Source organism: Myodes glareolus, chromosome 4, assembly GCF_982192425.1.
Source record: "Myodes glareolus chromosome 4, mMyoGla1.1, whole genome shotgun sequence".
In the NCBI taxonomy this organism is placed as follows: domain Eukaryota; kingdom Metazoa; phylum Chordata; class Mammalia; order Rodentia; family Cricetidae; genus Myodes; species Myodes glareolus.
Window position 1 is genome coordinate 59,216,045 of NC_142029.1, and position 9,963 is coordinate 59,226,007.

Here is a 9,963-nt window from a genome sequence, read left to right on the forward strand (position 1 = left end):
CGGTTACATAGAAAGATTCTTGTTTCCAAAAAATGTAGGAATGAGAATTTAGTTCAGCGGTAGAATGCTTGCCTGGCATGTAAAAAGCCTTGGGTTTAGTCCTAGCATAAGTTAGTTGGTTGGTTACTTAGTTAGTTCTAGAAGACCATATTGATGGATTTCTGGGACTTCAGTATCTATTGTGACCGGTAACCTATTATGGTCCCATAGCCTATGGATGCCAACAATAGTTTGACTAGCCCCAAGAAAAGAATCTGACCCCTTGTTAGCAATGAGTTCACAAAAGGGCTGAGAACCACCCAAGTATCAACATAGGAGAAATTTGCCTTACTTGGAGTAGGGAGATTTCTCTCTCCTCCCACAGCAGTGTTCCTGTTCTCCCAGCTGCAGCAGGCTGCTTCTGAAGGGGTCAAGATTCTCAGGACACGCCTAAATTCCTGAGACACCATCTGATAAAAGTGCTTGTGAAGAAGCTGCTGAATGAGGCAGCCATCCATGGACAGTCTCCAGCTGTTTCTGTAGAAAAACCAAACAGTGCTTCTGAAGAAGACAAAAAGGGCTTTGGTCATTAAGTTACTGCTAGCACAACATAGCAGCTTGTCCTAAATCCAGGATCTGACCATTTATTTCTCAGGCTTGTATAAACAAACGGCTAGCCTTGTTTGATTCCTCCCTTCCCCACCTTAAAAAAAAACAAAACAAAAAAGATCACTAAGACAACCCAAGGTAATATCATAGCAAAAGTTAACTCAAAGGAACTCCCTTCCAGGCTTAGTTATCTGCAAATAAAATTAATGTCCAAGTAAACACTTACTTGTTCAGAATACAAATGAGACCAGAACAAAACAACCTCCCATCTTTCACCCTTTCTAAAAGGAGGGGTCATTTGCTGTCCAAACAGGCATTAATTCTGCTGATCTAGGTAGGGAACAGAGAAACAAAAGGAACCTTGACAGCAGTCTGTGAGATTTGGCAAAGATTTTGTTTCCCTTTAAAGAAGAAAGAGAGCCAAGAATGGGGGTGGGGAGAGACTAGATTTTAAGAGTGAAGTCTTCCTGGGAGTTTTGAGAGTGACATTAGGATTTAGCACAGCTGTCATTCCAAGTGAAGCTAGACACTGAGAGATAGGAAAGGAGGATTTTTAGACATTTTATTATTTGTAATAAATGAAATTCTTTTGTGCTTTAATTCTGAGCCTTTCCTTGCAACTGTCAAAAACTCATACTAAGAAGACTTTAAGGAAAGGGATGGACTTGGTATAAGAACTAGGAAGTCTATGGATGGGTACCAATAGAGAGCTCTGGACTCAGGACTGCAGACAGTAACGTAAGAAATGGATCCCCTTTCCTCTCTCTGTACTTAAGTCGTTCTTTCGTCCTTCATTTCCCTCTTTCCCTAGTACCTAGCTTCATTTCTGTTACTGTGATAGAATATCCCGACAGGAGTGACTTAGAAGGGAGAGAGACAGAGACAGAGACAGAAAAAACAGGTTAGAGCCTAGAGCAGCTAGCCACATCAGATTCATAGTCAAGTTAGGTTTCTCCATTCTTAGATGGTCCAAGGCCAAAACCAAGGAATGATGCCACCCATTTGAAGATTGGATCATCCTACATCAACTAAGGCAATCAAGACAAATGCAATCCAACTTGATCTAGACAATCGCTCACTGACACATTTTTTTGCAGGTAATTCTAGGTTGTGTCAGGCTGACAAAAATAACCAACAAAGGCTGGCAAGATGGCTCATCTATTAAAGGCTAGGCCACAACCAAAAGGACAAAACTGAATCATCATACCTAGTGTTCTACCATGTCATCCTTTAGCTAATTTTCCAGGGCAAACAATGCACTTATTTTCCAGTAATCCCTTGGAGTTGTTTCTCACTGACACATTCAGAATCATCATGGTCAACCATATACTTTTGGAGACGAAGTACTGGAGAGGGGCCATTCCACAAAAAAGAAAACCAAAGTTCTAGTCCCATAAGGAACAATATAGTTATGGGCAAGAGAAAAAAGGAAATGCTCACTCTAGATTTCTGTCAAAGAAACTTGAGATTCATATCACATTTATTTGTTTGTTTATAGGCAACCTTGTGTAACACGGACTGGTGTGGAACTCACTGTGAAGTCAGGGATGGACTTGAACTCTTCATCCTTGTGCCTTTACTTCTCTAGTGCTAGGAATACAGTGTGCACTACCACATCCTAAATATGTTTTACTTGGAATCAAACCCAGGGCTTCAGGCATTCTCAGCAGCGTCCTACCAACTGCCCTATATCCACAGCCCACTTTTATTTATTCGGTTTTTTTTTACACAAAATTAGCATTTCCTTTGAAAATGACGTCATACTAACATGGTGAAATGTCCTTTTCAAATTTTTATTTTGTCTTACTCTTTCATTGTGCATGTGTATACATGTTTGTGTGTGTGTGCTTATATGCATATATGTGAAGGTCAGAGGTTAACATCTGCTGTCTTTCTTCCTCAGTGAGTCTTTCTTAGTTTTTGAGGTCTCTCACTGAACCTGGAGCTCTCCAATTCAACTAGATTGGCTGGTCAGCATGTCCAAGAGATGGCCCCGTCTCAGCCTCCTTAGCTCTGGAATTCTAAGGACACAAGGACACATTGCCACCATGCCTGGCTTTTTATGTGGAGTGTTGGGGATCTGAACTCAGGCCCTCATTCTTGTGTGACAAGAACTTTATTGAGCCAATGCACTAACCCTAATATGGTCTTTTAAGAAAGACAAAAATAAAAAATAAAAAAGCTTGCCGTTTTATATATATAAAAAAAACATGTTTGATATTTATTTTGGCTCATCATCAGTTCTCAAGAATGGTTCTTTTCTGAGTCTCATACACAGTTCAGATTCAGGATACCCAAGTCTCTGTTTACTACTATGGATATACTGATTTCCTTCGTCAGCGTTATTGCCTTTACTTTTTACATTGCAATTATCAGAGTTCAGTAATGTTTGGGATCTCCAGCCTGGGATCCCATTACACGCTCAGGTCTCACTCCTCCTATTCTAAACCCCACCCTCAGTGTGCCAAGTCACAGACCCAACCCTGGAGCTGCCCTCTTCAAACTCGGCCCCTGAGAAAGCCCACCAAACGCCACCCTTCCTTGGGGCTGCTCATGACCATGCCTATAGGCTACTTAAGATTTGGTAGCCATAATTGCCATGTGATATCTTTCACCTCACATCAGATTCTTTATTGAAAAGATTATAATAATGGCCTGCAGTGTGAGTAGCAACAGTTTAGTCAACAAAGGACTGCACATGCAAATATCACCAAATAGCACAACTCAGTGATAAGACTATACCTCAGAAACAAGAGAAGGATGCCTGCGTTTGGTGTGTGTGTGTGCACGCATGGCATTCTAGAGGCAAACCTCAGGTGTTGCTCCTTAGGATCATACACTTCTCTCTCTCCTCCACCTCCCTCTCTCTGAGACAGTGTCTCTCATTAAACTGGAACTCAATATGTTGGCAAGGCTGGCTGGCCAGCCCAGAGCTCCTCCGTGACTCTGAAGTTACACGTGTGACCATCCCATCCCACCACTGTCTTTTGGCATGGGTTCTAGGGATCACTGCAGGCCCACAGGCTTTGTTCACCGAGCACCTTCCCTAGCCCTGATTGTGTCTTTTCTATTCAACATAGAGTTAGTAGTTCTAAACAGAGCAACCAGGCAAGAAAAAAAAATATCTGATCTCACTGGGAAAGTTTTGTTTACAGACAACACACTTTTATATGTATAAAGCCTTTAATACCCCTCACACCAATAATAAAATAAAACTTATAAGTCTCAAATATTGGAACTAGCATAAGGAATCAACAAAACTGCAGAACCTAAAGCTAAGAATATAAAACTAGTGACAGCTCTGCACACTAATAATGGATAATCAGAAAAGAAATTAGGGCCAGAGAGATGGCTTCATGGTTAAGGGCACTGGTTACTCTTGCAAAGGTCCCAGGTTTGATTCCCAGTACCCTCATGGTGCCTCACAACCATCTGTAACTCCAGTTACAGGGAATCTGATGCCTGCTTCTGACTTCTGCAGGCACTGGGGATGCATATGGTGCACAGACTTATATGCAGGCAAAAGACACATGCAAATAATAAAAAGAATCTGAAAAAGAAGAAAGAAAAGAAATTGTAATTAAGAAAGTAATCCTGGCTGGACTTTGTAGGCCCACAGTTGAGTACTTGCCTACCAAGTGCAAGGCCATGTGTTTGATCTCCAGCACTGAGGGGTGGGAGGCAGGGGGCAGAGAGAATAAATAGAAGGAGAAAAAGAGAGAAAAAAGATCAAGGAGCAATCGGAAGGTGGTGGCACACGCGTCTAATTCCTGCACTTGGGAGGCAGAGGCAGGCAGATCTCTGTGAGTTAAAGGCCAGCTTGGTCTACATGAACTAGTTTCCAGGACAGGCTCCAAAGCTACAGAGAAATCTTGTCTGGGGAGGGGGAGATCAAGGAGCAAGAAAAGAAGGGGCCAACCACCCAGCCAGACATGGAATAAGAAGGAAAGAAAAGATAGACAGAAATAGAGAAAGGTAAAAGCCCAGAGGCAAAAGATAGATGGGATAATTTAAGTCAAAAAAAAAGCTGGCTAGAAATAAGCCAAGTCTGAGCAATCATAAGTAATAATAATCTTCCGTGTGAATTTATTTGGGAGCTGGGCAGTGGGCCCCTCAAGAGTAAAAACTACTACAGAGGGTGCTTGATAGAGAAAGAACAGTCATATTAAAAATGGGGGAGGGGAATTGGACTCTGATCTTACACTGCAGACAGAAATTAACTCAATGGATCTAAGATCTAAGCGAAAAATTCTAAAACTTTTAGAAGAAAACATGAAGAAAATTTCATGATATTGGTTTTGGCAGTGATTTCTTGGATGTAGCCCAAAACAGCACAAGCAACATAAGAAAAATAGTCCAATTGTAATTCATCAAAATGAAATGTCTTCTGTGCCTCAAAAGCTGGTGCAGGCCTAGGGAGATGGCCCAGCATCAGGTCAGAACACTTGCCCACAAACCTGATGACCTGGATTTGATCCCGAGCCCACAGCAGAAGCAAAGCAGCAGCGTCTGCCGCTGTCACCAAACCTCCACTCGCACACTGTGGCATGAGCACACACCCACATATACATCATGAAAGGAAATAGTTTCAAATCTATTTGCTATCCAGAAAGACTTTCTGCAATCCTCTCACAACAGCAAAAGGACCAAGAGACTGAAACTAACATTTTCCTAAAGAACGTAAAGAAGTGACCGCAACCACATGGAAAGACATTCAGCGTCTCTGATCATTAAACACAAAGCTGGCCCACAGGGAGCTCCTCCTCCTTACCTGTGAGGTAGCAGTGGTGGTCATTGTTTTTCCAGTGTTGAGGATTGAATCCAAGACCTCAAGGATGCCAGGCTAGCAAATGATACATATACCACTGAACTACATCCCCAAACTGGAAGGTTTTGTTATTGTTATTGTCATAAAATAGCAAGTGTTGACAAGGGATCTGGAGAAACTAGAACTCTTGAGCTCGGCGAGAAAAATGCTCTACGGAGTAATTAATGAGAAAACCATGTGGTGAGTCCTTCAAAACGTCACAGTCGGGGCTGGAGACATGGCTCAGTGATGAAGAGCATTGGCTGTTCTCTCAGAGGACCCGGGTTCAATTCTCAGCACTCAGATGGCAACTCTCAACTGTCTGCAATCAGAGGCCCCAGCACCCTCTTCCTAGTCTCTGTAGGCATTGTATACATGTGGTGCATGAACATAGATGTAGGCAAAACACCCATATACATAAAATCAGACAATGTTGAGAATAAATAGGATCACAATGATATTATCATATAAAATGCAGAAATTCTATTCTGGGTGAATACTCAGAAGAACTAAAAGGGATATTTTAGTTTTTGTTGTTGCTATGACAAACACGATACCCCCCCCCCCCCCCCCCCCCCCCCCCCCCGTCACAGTTCATCATTGACGGAAGTCAGGGCAGGAACTGAAGCAGAAACCATAGAGAAACAATGATGGTTGGTTTTCTTCCTCTGGATTTCTTTCTTTCAAAAAACAAACAAACCTGTGTCAGGTCGATCTTGAATCTTCACTGTATCATCTCCAACTCACAGTCCTACAGGTTTTCCAGTCTAGGTCACTAACCTGCAGCTTTTGACTACAAGGTCACCTTGCTGCCACAGGGCAATCCTTCAGCCAGACCATCGGGCAACAACAACTGCTTCCTGTATTCCCCGAAGCATACACAGTAAGTTCTGGAACTTGACTGTACCCTGAATAGGACCAGGAGTGTCAGCTCAACTTCTTCTCTGCTTGGTGAGCCACACTTGCTCTTTCCCTAGGCTGTAGCCCTCTCTTGGGTGCAGAGTCACCATGTGAGGATCCCTTCTCCCATACTTCCAAATACTGAGCAGAATCCAAGCCCCCCTGCTTTCAGCCTTTCATGTGGTCTATCTAGTAGCCTTATTGAATTTCTGCCTGAAGGTTAAGTGGCAATTCTGCCTACTTATTCCTACTGCTCAAGCCTTTTGTCTCGTCTTCATTCAAGTAAAAGGCTAAGCTTAGACACTTCTTTTTCCTCTTGCAATAAATAAATAAATAAATTTAAAAGAGTCTTAAAGCTACCCCCTTCCTCCAGTGGTTGGTAGATTCTTTACACTGATTATAGAAAAGATCATGTACTCAGAAATGCCTAAAAGGTCAGATTGATATATTTTCTTTTTAAAATATTTATTTTTTAAATTAACATTTGTGTGTTTATGTACATGAGTGCCTGTGTCCATGGTGTCAGATCCCCTAGAGTTACAGCCACAGGTGGTTGCCAGCCACCCAACATGGGCGCCAGGAATTGAACTCAGGTTCTCTGGAAGAGCAGTACGTAATTTGAACTGCCAAGCCTTCTCTTCAGCTGTATTCTCTTACATGAAGTGAAACTGAGACTGATTTGGGCAATAGAGGTGTGTAATCACTGTGTGAGTGAGCAGTCCAGACTTCAAGCCACGTACTGTTCCCCTGCTGCAACTGTTTGCTGCGTGCAACTGCACCCGGTTTCTCGCTGTTTCTTCGTTCCTCGTTGTTGGCTCCAGTCTTGGCGAGCCTCTCTTCGTGAAATTCCAAGATGACTGCCAGAGACTCCTGGATAGTGGCTTTCCTCATTCATGGGAAAGAACACTCCTCCGCAGATCCAGTCTGGTTGGACTGGTTCTTCTTGACGTGCCCAACCTGCTGACTTGGAGTGTTGATTAGCTTAACACCGATACTGCAATCAGCTTTCTCTTACAACAGAATGCCCAAGGTTATCAACTTTATAGAAGAAAGGTTTATTCTGACTCTTGAATGTGGAGGGTTCATGAAGTCCATGGTCATTGACACTATCGCTTTCCAGGCCTGTGACAAAGGTAGGAACACGTGACAGAAGAAAAATCATCACACAGGCAGGAACAAGAGGCACAGCTTCCATTATCCCTTCCAAGGGCATTCCTCCAATGACAGGAAGACCGTACAAGGCCTCACCTCTAAAGCCTTTACCCAACAGCTCCAAGCTGAGAATGCATCATTTAACACACAAGCCTTTGGGAGAAATTTCTCACCTGAGCTGTATGTTATGAGCAATGGGTCGCTGGGCTAAAATCCATGGAGGTACTGGAATACAGACAGCCATCTTGATTTTGTCTGCTGCTTTTCTGCATCCTTTCTCCTTCCCTCTCCCCACCTCATTCCACATCCCTTCATCATGCTTTCTCTTTATTTTGCATTTCCGGGAAGCTAGTACTGAGCTTCAACCCTGGGCTCCCTCTGTACCCTTTCTAAACATAAAGATCAACCCGCAGGCCACAGATTTCCTAAATGTAAAGTAACTTCCTCTTTCCCTGAATCCTCAAAGACTTTCTCTGAAACTCGAGGTGTAATTGCTTGTGCTGGGTATTTAATATCACACATGAAATAGGCACTGTTAGAGGAGTGAGCTCTGCTTCAGCCATAAGGTAGTTTACGAACCGCAGTAACGATCTTTGTAGCCTGGCAGTCTGCCCACACAGCAGGTGGTGCTGGGCAGCAGCTCCTGACCAGGCCTGGAAGGCCTGGGAGTTCTATTGTTAGCTCTGCTGCTAGGTCACCAGTGACTTTGAACAAAGCAATTAACCCCCGTGGAGCTGCCAGCTCTGGACATTAAATAGTACAGGGAAACAGGATGCCCGCTAAGCTCTTCCGCACCCCAGCATTCTAAAAGTCTCAGAGGTGTTGGTTTGGTTTTTTTAACAGCTCTATGAGGAATGCTAAGTTATCAAAAAGGAGCTTTTATGTTTTGGCGAGTAAGAACAAGTGCCAGCAGGCAGTCGCTCCTTCCTGTCAATGGGGTTAACCTAGGGAGGGAAGCATAGGCCTGCAGAGCGACCGGCACCCTGGAGGCCCGGAGCTGAGACGGCACAGTAGCTAAGAGCATTTGCTGCTCTCCCAGAGAACCCGAGCACAGTTCTCAACACCAACATGGTGGCTCACAATCACCTGTAACTCCAGTTCCAGGGGATCCTTCTGGCCTCTGAGGGCACCTAAACACATATTCACATACATAAACTAAAATAAAAATAAATGTTACTAAAACGAAAAAATTCTTTGATGATGCTTATTTAAAAGCATGACCTCATTTCAGGGCCACTGTGTCTGGTCCAGAGACCACTGCAATGGTGTCTTTCTCTGTCTCTGTTGTCGTGGCCCCCGCCCAGCTGTTGTGCTATATAGCCCAATCTGACGTCACCTGGCAGTCCTCCAATCTCAGCCTCTCGTGTACAGAAATATTTGGCTTAACTCCAAATACAGAATTGGCAATCTGGAGTCAAGGAACAGGGTCAGGATTTGAGAATGGAAAATTACTAGGAGGAAAAATCTTACGTGAGGGGGCAGTCAGGCTATGCTGACCTAATAGGATTATTGCTGAAGACAAGTTAACCCAGTGAGGCATCACCTAGGAGATGGAGAATGAAGGCCCAGTCAGGTATCGAGGGTGATCAGATAGATACCATGGATGAGGGCTTTCTGCTAAACTGGCTTAGCAAGATTCATTTACAACAATTTTTAGCATGCATACGCCATGGCATGGTGTGTAAGTCAGATAACAATTTGCTTGCACAAGTCAGTTCTCTGTTCCCATAGGGGACCTAAGGGTCAAACTCAGATCTGCAGGTTAGGCAATCTATGTCTTTGTCCACCGAGCCATCTCACCAGCCCAGGGAGGTCATGTTCTAAAAGTGAATTTCACAAGCAGGACACAAATCATCTCCAGAGAAGATTTAGGAGCCCAACTAAAGTTTGGCCAAGCAAAGAATCTTTGTCAGTCCTGAACCTCAGATAGCAGATATACATACAGCCTGAAGGAGTGACAGGGGCTCATATATAGTTGGGTAACAGAGCCTTAGTCTCCGTAAAGGCCTGCCCTCCATACACACCTCACCAAAACAAAGCAGGTAACATGGACTGGACCTCAGTACGCCTCTTCTTTGGGCTGGGGAAATTTCACTGGACTCCCTTCTTCAGAAGCTCATCCAAGAACCCAGGCTTCTTCCTCTCTCTGGTCCTCACTTCTTTGTTAGAAAAGGATCCTAAGAAAAGTCAGGCCCAGGTCACCTAAATTATCAGATAAATAGAATATAGAGCTAACCTTCTGCTGTTTTAAAATTCCATTTGAAATAAATAAGGAGGGGTATTTGCTTATTTAAGCTTTTTGTTTGGTGACAAGATCCCAATCTGTAGTCCAAGCTGGCCTTAAACTGAAATCCTCCTGCCTCAACTTCCCATGTGCAGGAATCAAAGGTCTTCACCATTGCATCTAACAGGAGAGTTTTTTGTTTTTGTTTTTAATTCACATATAAATCCTATGGGATTGAGTGGGGAGGAAAAAGAGATAGCAACTGAGTGTTAGAAATTAAAAAATGCCTGGA